We start from the raw sequence: 13,835 nt of genomic DNA, 5'->3' as shown, positions 1-13,835 counted from the left end.
ATGTGTGTGTGAATCAGTTTGTGAGTAAGTGCATGAGTATCTAAATGGTCTATGAGTGGGTGTGTTAGGGTCTCACTGGGTCTGTGAGTGGGTGCACGAGTGTCTGAGTAGATCTATGAGTGGGTGCATGAGTCTCTGGGTGGGTCTGTGAATGGATGTGTGTGTCAGAGTACCTGAGTGGGTCTGTGAGGGGGTGGGATGAGTCTCTGAGTGGGTCTGTGAGTCAGGGTGTGATTCTCTAAGTAGATCTGTGATTGGGCGAGAGAGAGTACAAATGATTCTGGGGTCTAACTGGGCCTGTGAGCGGATGCGATAGTGTCTGAGTTGTTCTAGGAGTGAGTCCACAGGTGACTGAGGCGATTCTGCGATTCTCAGCATGTTTTCTGCTGTTTAATGCTCACTTCTGACCCTTATTTTGCCTCTTTCTGCTTGTTACTGGCCTTTATTGTGCCTCTTCTGCTCACTTCTCGCATTTATTTTGCCTTTTTCTGCTTATATCTGACCTGTATTTTGCCTCTTAACCTTCATCTTATCTCTTAATGCTTGTTGCTGACCTTTGTTCTTCCACTTCCACTTTCTGCTAGTTTCTGACCTCTATTGTGTCTGATTCTACTTGTTTATGATCTGTCTGCTTGCTGACGACCTTTATTTTGCTTCTTTCTGCTCATTGCAAAACTTCATTCCACCTCTTGCTGCTTGTTTCTGACCTTTATTTTGCCTCTTTCTGCTCACTGCTGAACTCAGTTTTGCATCTTTCTGCTTGTTGCTGGCCTCTATTTTGCCTCTTTCTGCTCATTGCTGACCTCTATTTTGCCTCTTTCTGCTCGTTGCTGAAATCTATTCTAACTTTTTATGTTCATTGCTGGCCTCTAGTTTGCTTCTTCCTGCTCTTTACTTCCCTTATTTTTCTTCATTCTGCTCGGTACTGACCTTTATTTTCCTTCTTTCTGCAAATTTTTGACGTTTATTCTGCCTCTTTATGCTTGTTTCTGACCTTTACGCTGCCTTTTACTGCTCATTGCTGACCTTGCAGCTCGTTTATGGCCCCTATTGTGTCTCTTTCTGATAATTTCTGACCATTATTATGAAACTTTCTGCTCATTTCTCACCTTTATTTCCCTTCTTTCTGCTCATTGCTGACCTTTATTCTGCCTCTTTTTGCTCATTCCCAACTTTATTCTGCCTCTTTCTGCTTGTTTAGACTTTTATACTGCCTGTTTCTAATGTTGTGTTTGCCTCTTTCTCCTCTTCCCCGCAGCTCCTTGCTTGCATGAACAATCTTTTCATCTGTTTTCCTGCACGCGTATTTTCATGCAAGGAAACAGATACAAGCTTCTGCTTGCTTGAGAGAGTTATGTTTGCTTTTGCTTGGTGGGAGCTTTCATCTCCAACCAAACAAAAGCAAATAGCTATCTCCGGAAGGTGTGCACCTTGGGAGATCCGGCTGTCCTCGAAGAAGTGCTGTACGGTCCCCCGCCAATGTTTATTTTAACCCCGGGAGGTGATAGTTCCCGGGGTCAGAGGTCCGTGTTGGACCCCCTTCTTTATTAGCCCTGTGAAGGTGGTGTTCTCCAAGGTATGGGGGCCCTGAACCCCTTACAATCTGAAGGGTTGCCCTGGGAAGGTGGTTGTCCCTGCAGCTGTAGGGGGCTACGTGGGCCCCCACAGCCCCAGAATTAATTTATTAACTTTTGTCATGGTGAGGTGGTGGTCCCCAGGGCTACCACAATGCCTAGGAGGCGGTCCCCATGCGTCCTACCATTCTTTCAGCTCCCGATGCCCCTGGGACCTGGCCCCCCTAGAGACAAAGTAAAGGAACTGCTTATGACTGAGTGTTTTTTCTTGTGTCAGACAAATTTGCCATAGCACCATGGTGTAAGGATGCCTGCGTCGCGGGGAGATTGTTTTGTGCAGGAAGGGGCACCTTCCTGCACAAAACAATCACTACAGGCATTTTCCTCCTTCAATGTGTGCTGTAGAATGCAGCACACATTGAAAGAGGAAAGAATGAGGCGAAATAAAAACATTTCTCCTCATCGCGCCTCGCTATGCCACCTCTAGGGTGGCGTAGCATTCACACACATCTCCAGATTCACAATTTCTCGTAAATCTGGAGATGTGTCTTGTTCCATGGGTGTTGCATGGGACAACCCACAGCAATACCCATGGAGCGCCCCTTCAACGCAAAGTGCTGTGTGTGAAGGGGCTGTATTTACAAGGAGAGGAAAATCCACATAGGGTAGCTTTTCATCTCCTTGTAAATCTGTCCAAAAGAATTCAATTCGATCCATATAACTGTTGATATCTTTACAAACTGGTCAGCCTGTCAGTACCATTCCACTGGGTTTCTCTCAATTTCTGAAAATCATTTGTGAATGATTCAAGATCATTCCTGCTCAAAGGTATGTGGACATAACCCCCAAGGCACTTCTCTTATTGGAAGCATGTGCATATCCTCATCCGTCACCTCAGTTCCATTCAGAGGCAGCTCTAATCTGACTTTCTTTGGTTCTTTGTTCTTAGCCCACCTGCATCCAGCTCACTCCATTTCCAAACTAATGCAATAAATTCCTTAAGATGTAATTTCATTCCTGATGGTCTCATGTTTGCGAGATCCAAAACCAGGGGCGGTGGGTGACATTTGAAAGTGGTGGGCCGCAAAGTAATTAGCATCCAGCACCGTAGCGAGCGTGCGCAGCGAGCGAGCCCGAACCCCAAAAGGGGGGTTTGGGGGGATAACCCCCCCCCCACGAAAATTTTGAAAAAAAAGAAGACAAATCGTGCATTTTCAAGCAAATTTGAGAAAGCAGGAAGGTTACTAAAGCAATTGTGAAAGCAAATTTGAGAAAGCAGGAAGGTTAATAAAGCAATTGTGAAAGTGCAGTTATTACATTAATAGATGGCATAACATAGGTAGCTGCTTATTCAGTATAACCACAGAGCTTCATACATTCCGTCCTATTACGCTCAGGTGCTGAATTCAGACTATAAGACTTTCATGAAAATCTCAGATCTAAGAGTAGAAGAAGTTGCTCAGCAGTTGGGAAACAGCCTTCACAAGCATTGGGAAAATGAGAGGCAATTACTTGAAAGCAAACTGAAAGCAATGCATCAAGTAGTAACTTAAAGCAATGCATCCAGCAAAACTGTGCATGCAGTCAACCATACAAAAGTAAACTAAAGCAAGTGTGAACCTGTGAACCTTCACTTTGAAAGCAGGGTGCTAGTCAACAGGCCAGTCACATACATTTAAACTGAAGAAGAGTACACCTCAGCATGCAGGCACCAACATAAAAGCACCAAGCAAGTCAAACAGTTTAATGAAAGAAAAATGAAAGCAATACATCCAGCAAACTAGACAGTGACTCAAAACGTAAACTGAAGCAAGTGCACACTGAAAGGAATGCGCAGTCATTAGTCAGACATTCACATAAAAGCAACTTACCAAGACACCTAATCAATTACATGGGAAAAAACTTGAGCCAATGCATCCAGAAAACCAGACCAGCACACCAAAGCATCCCACCACTGATAGGATGGCAGCTGTGCTCTTAGGGTCACCCCTCAGTTTTTTTGGCAGGGTTGAGCACCCCCCACTTTTATGCCCTGTGTGTCTGAAGGGGAGACAGGCAAAAGGGGTCATAATGGGACATCTGGCACAGCCACTTTGTAATCGAGGTCACCCACCCAGCTCAAGACTGAGTTACAGGCTGATCCTAAATCTTTAAACAACCACAAGGGTCTCCAGCTAGTTGGTTCTTGAGCCAAAAGAGTCCTCAGCTCACTGGGAGTCTTTACATCGCGCCTGAGATGACATGACAATGTCCCTTAATCCGGAGCAACTGTGGGGACTGGTCTGGGTCTGGATCTGGATCTGACTTGGTACGAGCAGGATACAAAAAGTAATGGGTAGGTGGTAACCCACTTCAAGTGAAGGAGCTGTAAGGAACCTAAGCGCACTGGTGTTGATACCACTAACAGGGCAGCTCTGGCTTTCTCAGGGTGGGTGTCAGCTGTGTGATGAAACCAGCATGTGAAGCAGTTACCTCAAACAAACTAAAACCAATGCACTCATCAAGACAAGGATTTACATGAAATCAAATAGAAAACCACCATCAAGCCAGGTAGTCACCTAAAGGCAAATTGAAGTGACTGCACACTATGGCACTTCACCAGCCAGCCTATTACACTAAAGGAAAATAAAAGCAATGCTCCCAGTAAACAAGACAACATAAATTGAAAATGTTTCCCCACAGGACCAACAGTCACAAAAAGTTAAGAAACAGAACGAAGTCAGAGGCACTCCAGGAATCCAGGTAGTCACACAAAATCATAACTGATTGAGCAAACTGTGTACTGAAAACTATTGCAAATAAGACAATTATATCAGAACAAACTAGTCACAGGAAAACAAACGCATGCACCCATCAAGCCGTGCATCACAAGTCAGCAAACTGAATCCAATTAAACCAGCAATACTTGGTGTCACCCAAAAGCAAAGTATAAAGTGCACTTCAGCACCCGAGATGCAATATGTACACACAAGGTAGTGGCACTCTTACCTGCAATAGGCGTACTTTTTGCCCTTCTTGCCCTGGACGGTTTTCGGGGAGTCGTTGGAAGCGGGGGAATGCTGCAGGAAGTAGTTCATGCATGCTTTCCAATCTTTCAAACTAAAAAGGAAGACTAAAAAGGCACGTTAAAAACATGTCCCTCTTGGCAAAAGCAAAACAAGTGTGACAACGAACTACAGTAAGCATGCACAAAGAATGACAGGGGTCACAGTGGGGGATGGGCATGCACAAGATCACATGGCGCGGCCGCAGCGCTGGAAGCAGCGTGCATCTAATTTTCACACACCCACTCACTCGCGCTCTCAGACACCCCGGACTTTTCTAGTCTATTCCAGAGCCAAGTATGCGGCACAAGCTCGAAAGAACCACCACAATCCCGGAAGTGACCTTTACACCAAGGTGCGGTGAAGGCGTCTCAAAGTAAAGCTGATAATCGCTTTTCTGCATTCTACATATCATCGCGTATTTACAGACGTTTATGTTAACCCTTTGTTCGGCTCATTTATCGGGCACTGATGGGATTTTGGGAAGGAAGGCAATGTACCCAGATGTGGGTATCGGTCGCAAAAGATATACTCGCCCCCTTAGTAAAAAAAGGAAATCTTCCTAAGTACAGAAGAACGAACCTCTTAGTCAGCCCTCTGGGGCACTTCAAATCGATCTGCACTTGCATATTTCTGCAGCAGATGTATTAACCCGCTGAGCTAAATAAAAGGGGATTTCACACCAATTTAAGTGCACTGGCGAGAAAAAAAACACCTTTCTGTTACAATGTTCTTTAGGACGACTTTGGAAATCATACAAATTCTGCTTTTCGCAGTCAACGACTAATCGATTCCATTATCATTTTAATTACATAAAAATAACTAGTTATACAGCCGCCATCGAATGCCGGGGTAGCCTAGCCAACAAGGATGCTACGTTGAGGACGGTAGTCGGAACAACTGGATACTCGCAGTGAAGCGCGCCAACGAATGGCCAGGGGTAGTAGGCGCTATATAAATGCAATTCCCAGTTTCCCTCGTAATACAATAGGTACTTTCCTGGGATTCGGCAGAACTCCCTTCCCATCCAAAACTGTTTAATATACATTTGCAACAGAGGTCAACTGACAGCAAACATGACGTACATATAAACACTGCGCAGACAGGGCTTACAGACAACTCTCGCCAGTAGTTCTGCAAACAAGAACACACCAAGCCCAGACTACTGCATGTGATCACTTTCAGATGCTGGTAACATTCCTACTCCCATGGGTCCAGCTGCCCCTGTTCCTTTAACCCTACTGCAAGACCCTCCTCCTGCCTCACAACACATGGATTTGATCAACCTCATCGCTGGTACACACATCTGCAAATTTATTTTTGCACTGCCATGTTGAAAGGCCCTGAAACGCTCTACCATAAAAATGTTGGGTATGGGGTGCGGTAGCTACAACAGCATGATGTGTGCTGAGAAGGTTCAATGGATGAGACGCAGTAACATGTACTTGGCATATAACTCGGCACGTAACTCAAAGCACATCAACATATACATTTACAGTTCTGTGCACATTGAGATAGATATGCCCCAAATCACATAATGTCACAATGGAATCTGGACCCATGTCTTGCTCAAACCAGCAGCTTTGTAGTCGCATCAAGTCGGGGCAATGGCATGACCTGGAAGTCCGTGCCCTCGCACCCGGTATTAGCGTTGCCAATATTCTGCAACTCTTTGATAACTCTAAGCCACCAGCTAGCAGCACATTTGTTAAGGTCATGTGTTTTCATTTGGCCGCTTTAATAGGGTTTGAGTAAACGTTGACCTGTAGCAGCGGACACGAGGACTCGCGCAAACGGCTATTGAGGGGAGCATGTGGTTTTCACCTTTAAGGAGGTGAAGCACAAGCATGCCTACAGAATGGTGGCTTAATCACCTGGTGTAAGAGGAAAGTGCTTTGAGGCATTCGGATCAAAGCCATTTTTGTAAACGTATCATCTGTGTACGTTCAAAATGCCAGCTTTTATCTATGAGCAGACATAATCACTTATTCTTTAAAGTCAAATTAATATTTTTTCCCTCCCCTGAGATGTTGGTCATATTATAAACATGGACATACCACAGTGTAGAAGAAACCTATTTTTTCAGTGTAATAACCATAATTTCCTTTTAATAAAGCGCTTCATACCTCCCTTGTGCTGTTTCTAAGCCGCTGTAAATACCAGCTGTTGCCATTACCCAGTTTAGTAATACTGTATTACTCACGTAATTTTTGTGCAACTAAAAGCAAACTGTATGTTGTCAAACAAACAACCTTATGTACTAAAATTTGCTCACATGCCCTATGGTAATTGTTGGGATTGGTAGAAAGAAATGATTTTTAAACCACGCTGTTAAAATCTGGCAGAAGTCTGCCAAGAGTCTCTGTACTATATATGAGATATACTATATAATATATATTCATTATTATCTAGAGGGAACATGTACTAAAACCCCTCAAGAAAGAAACCTGTGTTGTTATTTCTGCTGTCATTTCAATCATCATGTATCAGACATAAAATGCAGTGACCGAGGAAGCGGATTGATTTTACAGTGTGCTTTCCTCCACCCGTCCTAACATGTCGGTAATGGAAGATCCTCACGTGGGCTCCAGATAATCATGTTTTATCGCTGCAGAGAGCAGGCATCCGAGTGATGGCTGCCTGAACCCCAGCCGGATCAATAGCCAGCAGACAGGTCATCGAACGGGTGGAAGGCTGAGTCAGCCTTGCAGGTTTGAAATCATGCCATCCAAATCATCTCATCTCAGCAGCAGTCTTTTATTCACCAAGCAGTCCTGACAGCCCAGCCCGTGTACAACAGGCGCTACATAGGGTAGAAAGTTCTTATCCATGGAACTGCCTCGCAACAACGGACATCAGGAATATCTGTAAATGTTGGCAACGAAGGTGACTGTGGACAGTACGAACAAAAGAGGCTCCAGACAAACTGACCACCAATCCCAACAAGCAGACACACGAGCTACGAAGCGTCTTGTAACACTCTGTTTGCTACCTCGCACATTTTGTTTGCTTTAGATACTTGCACCCGGCCACCATTGCCTACGTAACGTTTGTTCTTGTGCTGGAGTGTCTGCCTTTTATTGCAGTATTATACTTCTACTTGTATTTTGTACGTTTTTGTAACCTGCACACATCACTTTTATTTCTCCTGTAATGCACCGATTGCTACCTCATGTATTTTGGTCGTTCACTAGTGTCACTTTTGATCCATGTAACTTAATGTTTGCTTTTATATTTTGTTACTCGTGTATCATTATTGGTCCTTTTGTGAAGCGCTCTGACACCTTCGGGTAAAGTCCGCGCTATATAAAATTGCATAAATAAATACATTTAAAAAGCCGGGTCAGCGCCAAAGCGATGGTGCATGCAGGGAGCAGTTCTTCATCATCCGCCGGACACTTACATGGAACCTAGTCATTATTACCGTCTAGCCTTTGCGAGCATCAATACCATCCTTTCCTGTTTTATTGCGTTTCAGAGTAAAATAGAGAGAGGCGCAGCCGTTTTTTTTTTGCTGAGCGCAGGGAATTTGTGGCACGACGTGTTCATTTATTGACGCTTAGTTTGTGTGACCTTTTCCGTCTCCGTGGCTGACTGACATAGAGGGCCGGCGTCTTCTGAGCTATGGGATTCTAATGAATAGGAGGGCCGAGCAGATAATGAAAGTAGCTGAACATTAACTTTCAATTTCATGAGTGTCTAAATGCTGCAGAGGAGATGAATAACTGGCTCTTCCTGCACTTTCCCTTTCTCGCTGTACAAAACGAAGCACTTAATTCTGCTGTACAATGGACGACGGGCTCGAGCAGCTTACACAACAGGCTGTACGTTATGGCTTTAAAAAGCATTGGTAAATGCATTAGGTTTTGGAAATACAACATTTTTTACAAGTCGTCCTGAAAAAAAAAACAATAACGGGAGAAAGGTTCCCAAAGTTTTCTTACCGCGGCGCCGACATCCTAGCAGTGCGTGCGTCAGACGGTGTGTGTGCCACCCCCAAGCGCGGCATCCAATGGGATGCTGCACCGGTGGACCAGCCAATCCTGATTGGCTAGCGTGGCATATTTGCTGCTCGCCCTGTCTCCCTCTGTAAACCCGGGCTGTGGCAGGCGAACAGCACCCCTGGGTCCCGCTGGGGACCTTACAGTGCGCATACTTGGGAAAGTTTTCAACTTTCCCAAGCATGCGCGCACTATAAGTTCCCCAGCGGGACTGCCCACTACGGTCTGCTGCAGCCTGAGTGTCTGTCACTCAAGCTGCAGCAGGCCACACCCCCCCCTGCGCATTCCCGGCGGCTGATTGTTCAGCGCAATGTCTTTTATTTAGATAGGCCGGCGGCCGCGATGCGTCCATGGTGGCTGGTGGGGCTAAGCCCCTACGCCTACGCTGCTGTCCAAAACATTACAGCTTAAACGGCAACTTCTCTGTAAAGCATTAGATTTCTAAAAGTCAATTTTATATCTGTGAGCCAATTCAGAAAATCTTTCACAAGCGTGTCCTTCCTGTCTAGTAATATGTTTACAGATGAACAATAGCTCATCATCCCTATGGACTTTTAATTGATACATGCCAAAATGTCCAGGTATCATTTCTTTTCATTCTGGTTTCAGTTTAGACACATCTATAGTCTCTTCCCTTCCTAGGGGTTGAAAATTCCTTCCACTTAATCTGTGATTCCTCTATATGTAAAACGAGTACATGCTTGATATACATAGATACGGCATGCATTTAGAATTGTCCATGGTAGAAAATTATAAGCAGCTGTCAGCAGATTGATAGTTCCAGCAATCTATGATAGCATATTGAGGAAAATAATATCAAGATTAAAAAATATTAAGAAATATTGAAAATCCTAATATTGCTTTTCAACACACTAAACAAAAGCACCGCAATACCACCTATACAATATTGCATTACAAAACGTATGAACACATAGAATATTGAGAACAAAAATGTAAAAGCCCTCAATAATGAGCACATATTAAATGGATACACCACCTAAAAACCCTCAAAAATATAGCCAACCAACATGTTCCTAAACATGCAATGTATATATGTATGCATAAAAACAGCAGCAATACTACATAAAAGCATGAAAATGAGGAATAGAGTTTCAGCCTCGTAGTGCTTCCCATCTCACTCTCAATATGCCATTCACACCTGGGAGCATGGGAGCATGATGGGAGCGTGCTTAATGCTTAATGCGCCTAGATGTGTTTCAAAAAGTCTGAAACTGCCTCAGTATTTGGCAAGTGGTCATTTTTTAATGAAGTTTCACTTTCTAACTTACTAAGGGGCATTTTACCAAGCAATAGCGATAATTATCGCTATTGCTTGGTTAGAGACAAAATGTTACCGCTGAGCTGCGGCGATTTTTATCGCAGATAAGCCTGGTATTACCAAGGTTTATCGCAAATGCGATAAAAACACGGCCGCAATGCATGAATATCGCTGAAAGGTCAGCGATATTCACGCATTACCGAGCTAATGCTCTTAGCCATGTTATCCACCTCCCATTGGATAACATGGCTAAGAACTGCTCAGGGCAGGTGTTAGCGTTTGGAGATATTCGCGCTGAGTACATATTAAATTACATTTAATGATCCTATAAGAATGAAAATAGGGAAGGGTAGTGCTGGGATAGTGAAAGAATAAAGACTAGGAAAAAAGGTCATTAAGACCAAAATACAACAGACTTTATAAAAAATTATCACAATGGAACATTTAATTAAGCAAATACTGTGGACAATCATGCCTCAGAGGAAATCAATAATAATAAATGATGAAGGAGGCTGAACACAAGAGAGAGTGTCGACGTTTCGACCCAGTTGAGATGCAGGCGTGGATAAACCTTGCTAGAGGGTCTTCATCAGGACAGGGGTTGTGGGAGGTGGGGCAATGGATCTGTATAAAAATTAAAATGTAATAATTAATTCATGGGTCACAAGGGATCCCAGAGGACTTGAATAAAATAAAAGGACGAGGGGGGAACATGCTCATAGGATGGAGAAGAGGGAATACATCATTGGTAATGCAAGTAATCTCTCTCCAGGCTAGATGATGGAAAAACCCCAAGAGGCACAATCGATCATTTAGTCATAAGGACTAATTCAGATAATATTAGGTAGTTAATACTCTTCAGGTCACAGGCTCAAAAAAGAGACAATCAGGGATACTTGCGAAAGAGCTTGTAATTCACTAAGGACCCATATACAAATGACTGATTTAGGCCCCATTGGTGACAATAGTTGCATTGATAAAAATGATATCTATGGCCCACGTTTGAAAAATTCGGCCGTTTGAGAGGTTAAAAGATCAAGCCAGCAGACGAATAAAGGCTAATCTTTCAAAAATAAACTGCTAAACAGTTACAAAACCTACAAGTGCTTAAAAACAACAGCAAATTTACCATCAAATATACGTGAAATAGGCATACCTGTCAATGAAAATGCTGGCAGTAGGGGCTATCGAGCTGTAGACAATGAATCAGTGTGTGGATTCTGTGGGGCAGCAAGGTAATATATTACGGCCCACACTATCAAAAACAACAGGCTAGTATGGGTATTAAATAAATGAATGAGCATACCTGCCGAATGCAGAGAAGGGTTCAACTGCAATTGTAAAAACAGGATATGCGAGGGGCAGTCCTCTTTGCTTCAAATTAGCGGGAATCTAAGAAAATAACGGGACAGCATGTAGGTATTCTTGTCCTCGACAATAATAGTACAAGCATGTAAACATGCCTGGATAGGTCTAACAGCATAATTGCACCACCGTTGCGCGTTCAAATAAACATACCTGCCCATGGCAGAACTGCAGCCGGAAAAGGTTCAGCTGTTGTAATGTACGTGTGGATATCACCGCTTGGTTGTCTAAAGGCGGTCGTCGTCACGCCCACAGGGCAAAATCTATGAGGGTAGCGGGACAATATATTAATACTGCTCACCATAAGGGTAAAAGACTGCTCACACAAGAATGGTATACACCTACCTAACAGAGAATTGCTGTTGAAGCACGTGGAGTTGCAATCATAGGCGTAGTGCAAGCTTCAAAACGCCCGTTAATTGCGTGGTTCTGACTTCATATACAATCAAAGGGACGTGATCTGTAAACAGCAAAATAATAATCCCTTCGTCAAAAAACGCGTCAGCTACTCATAAATTGAGTGTGCTACTCATAAAACATAAGGGGGAAAGTCCTCCCAAGCACGTACCGTGAAAGTAGAAGGGGAAGGTTCTATCCGACAACCGTCATCACTGGTCTCAGACAAAACCACTCGCAAGAGACACTTCCTATAAACTTCCGATCACGTGACCAGGACCGATCATGATCACAGAAAGGGGACTGATGTGAAAGTCGATCCATCTGTGTTAATAACAACTCCAAGATGAAGCTGGATGTAAATAATATTAAAAATGCTTCACAAACGAAGGGAGAATAGGTGAATGTACTATGTCAAGACACCAGATAAAGGAACCCAAAGTACAATTGTGTTAATGAATATTATTAGGGAGGCAAAATCAAAAACAATTACCTGCGCATAATATATTGATACCCTATAGTCTACCATTAGATGTATTGGTCCTGGAGTTAGTCTATAGATGAACATTATCATAGTCTGCATGTGCTACAGCTTGCATGTTATAAGCATAATACACATCTCGTATTGAAAACATTGCGGCGTACCTATCAAACATGATGGTAAAGGCCGTCACTGCAGGAAAATTACAAATTCAGAAATATTAGGGCAGATAACACTGACATGCAATGGCCGGTATTCACATTCACAGATTGGCCATTTGGGCAAAGGTGCTATCAGTTTCATTAAGCCCCGTTTTTACTGAGTCAAATAAAAACATCCATTTAGCTTCACGGGTATTCAAAACATTCGAGATACTGCCACCCCTCGCACCTAACGTAATCTTCTCAAGGATGACCCACCTCAGACTCTCTGGTGTATGTTGTTTGATTTTAAAATGGTCCACTAGAGGGGCTCCCACTGCCTCACAACGGATTCTGCTAGTGTATTGTAGGATCCTGACTTTGGCCTTTTGCTGAGTTTGGCCAATGTAAATGAGGTTACATTCACATAAGATCGCATAAATTACATTTTGAGTATTACAGTTAGTAAATGATTTCAGTGAGATCTTATGTTCCTTATACTCAAACACCTTTGTCTGAATTGTGTTGTCACAGGCTTTGCATTTGGTGCATCTATGGTGACCTACAACAGGTGGAAGATTCCACAATGATAGAACAGTTGTACGTTCTATTGAAAGGAGAAATGATCGAACGACATGATCCCTAATGTTCTTCCCTCTTTTGAAAGCATGTAGGGGCAGGGTTGGGTATCCAATATCATCGGATATTAGTGACCAATGTTTATTGATAATCTTTTTGATCCTATTGCTTTCTGTTGTAAAGGTGGTGACACAGACCAAGCGATTATCTTGTTCATCATTCTGTTGTTTAGGTTGTAATAAACACTCCCTAGGATTGTACCACGCTCTTTTTTTGTCCCTCTTTACCAGACGTCGGGGATATCCTCTCTGTATAAGCCTATTCATCAGATCATCGGCCTGCTCCATGTAGTGCGATTTATCCGAACAGTTTCTGCGAATTCGCAAGAATTGTCCGATAGGTAAGTTATCCCGGAGGGATCTGGGATGATGACTCCCATACTGGAGGAGCGAATTCCGCTCAGTGGGTTTACGGAATAGGGTCGTCTTCAGGATTCCATCATCATTGTAGATCGTGAGATCCAGGAAATCAACATTGGATGGGTTAGATTTAAATGTGAATTTAATATCAGCAGACTGTGAATCCAACCAAGCCTGGAAGGCAGAAAGCTCGATATCCGTTCCCTTCCAAATGAGTAAGATGTCATCTATATAGCGGACCCACACTCCAAGATGGTGTTTGTATGGGTTCCGCTCGTTAAGAATAATGTCTTCTTCGAATGCCGCCATATAGAGAATAGCCAGGTCTGGAGCAAAAGTGGCCCCCATCGCCACTCCTTTAGTTTGTAAATAGAAGTGGTCCTGGAACATGAAAAAGTTGTGCATCATGGCCAGCCTTAGGAGTCCTATGATGAACTCTGTTGGTACGGGTACTGGAGCAGTCCTCTGTTCCAAGTACCGTGTCATGATGGTAAGGGCTTCTTCTTGCAGGATGCTTGTGTAAAGCGAGGTTATGTCGCAAGTGACCAGTATTTCTT

The 13,835-nt window shown here is 43.5% G+C and overlaps 1 long non-coding RNA gene across 1 annotated transcript in view; it reads right to left on the bottom strand.

Moving 5' to 3' along the window:
* Positions 1 to 11,724, bottom strand: part of LOC144791619 (uncharacterized) — a 271,095-nt gene extending 259,371 nt beyond the window's left edge. The window contains exons 1-3 of the long non-coding RNA XR_013602444.1: positions 11,609 to 11,724; positions 11,417 to 11,526; positions 4,563 to 4,673 (exon numbers count right to left, since the gene is read on the bottom strand). This is a non-coding gene — a long non-coding RNA (uncharacterized LOC144791619). The remainder of the gene's footprint in view (positions 1 to 4,562; positions 4,674 to 11,416; positions 11,527 to 11,608) is intronic.
* Positions 11,725 to 13,835: the final 2,111 nt, after the last annotated feature.

The sequence above is a fragment of the Lissotriton helveticus genome, chromosome 1_1, assembly GCF_964261635.1.
Source record: "Lissotriton helveticus chromosome 1_1, aLisHel1.1, whole genome shotgun sequence".
Taxonomy (NCBI): Eukaryota; Metazoa; Chordata; class Amphibia; order Caudata; family Salamandridae; genus Lissotriton; species Lissotriton helveticus.
Note: the sequence above shows the minus strand (reverse complement) of the source record. Positions and strands in the feature narration are given on the sequence as shown.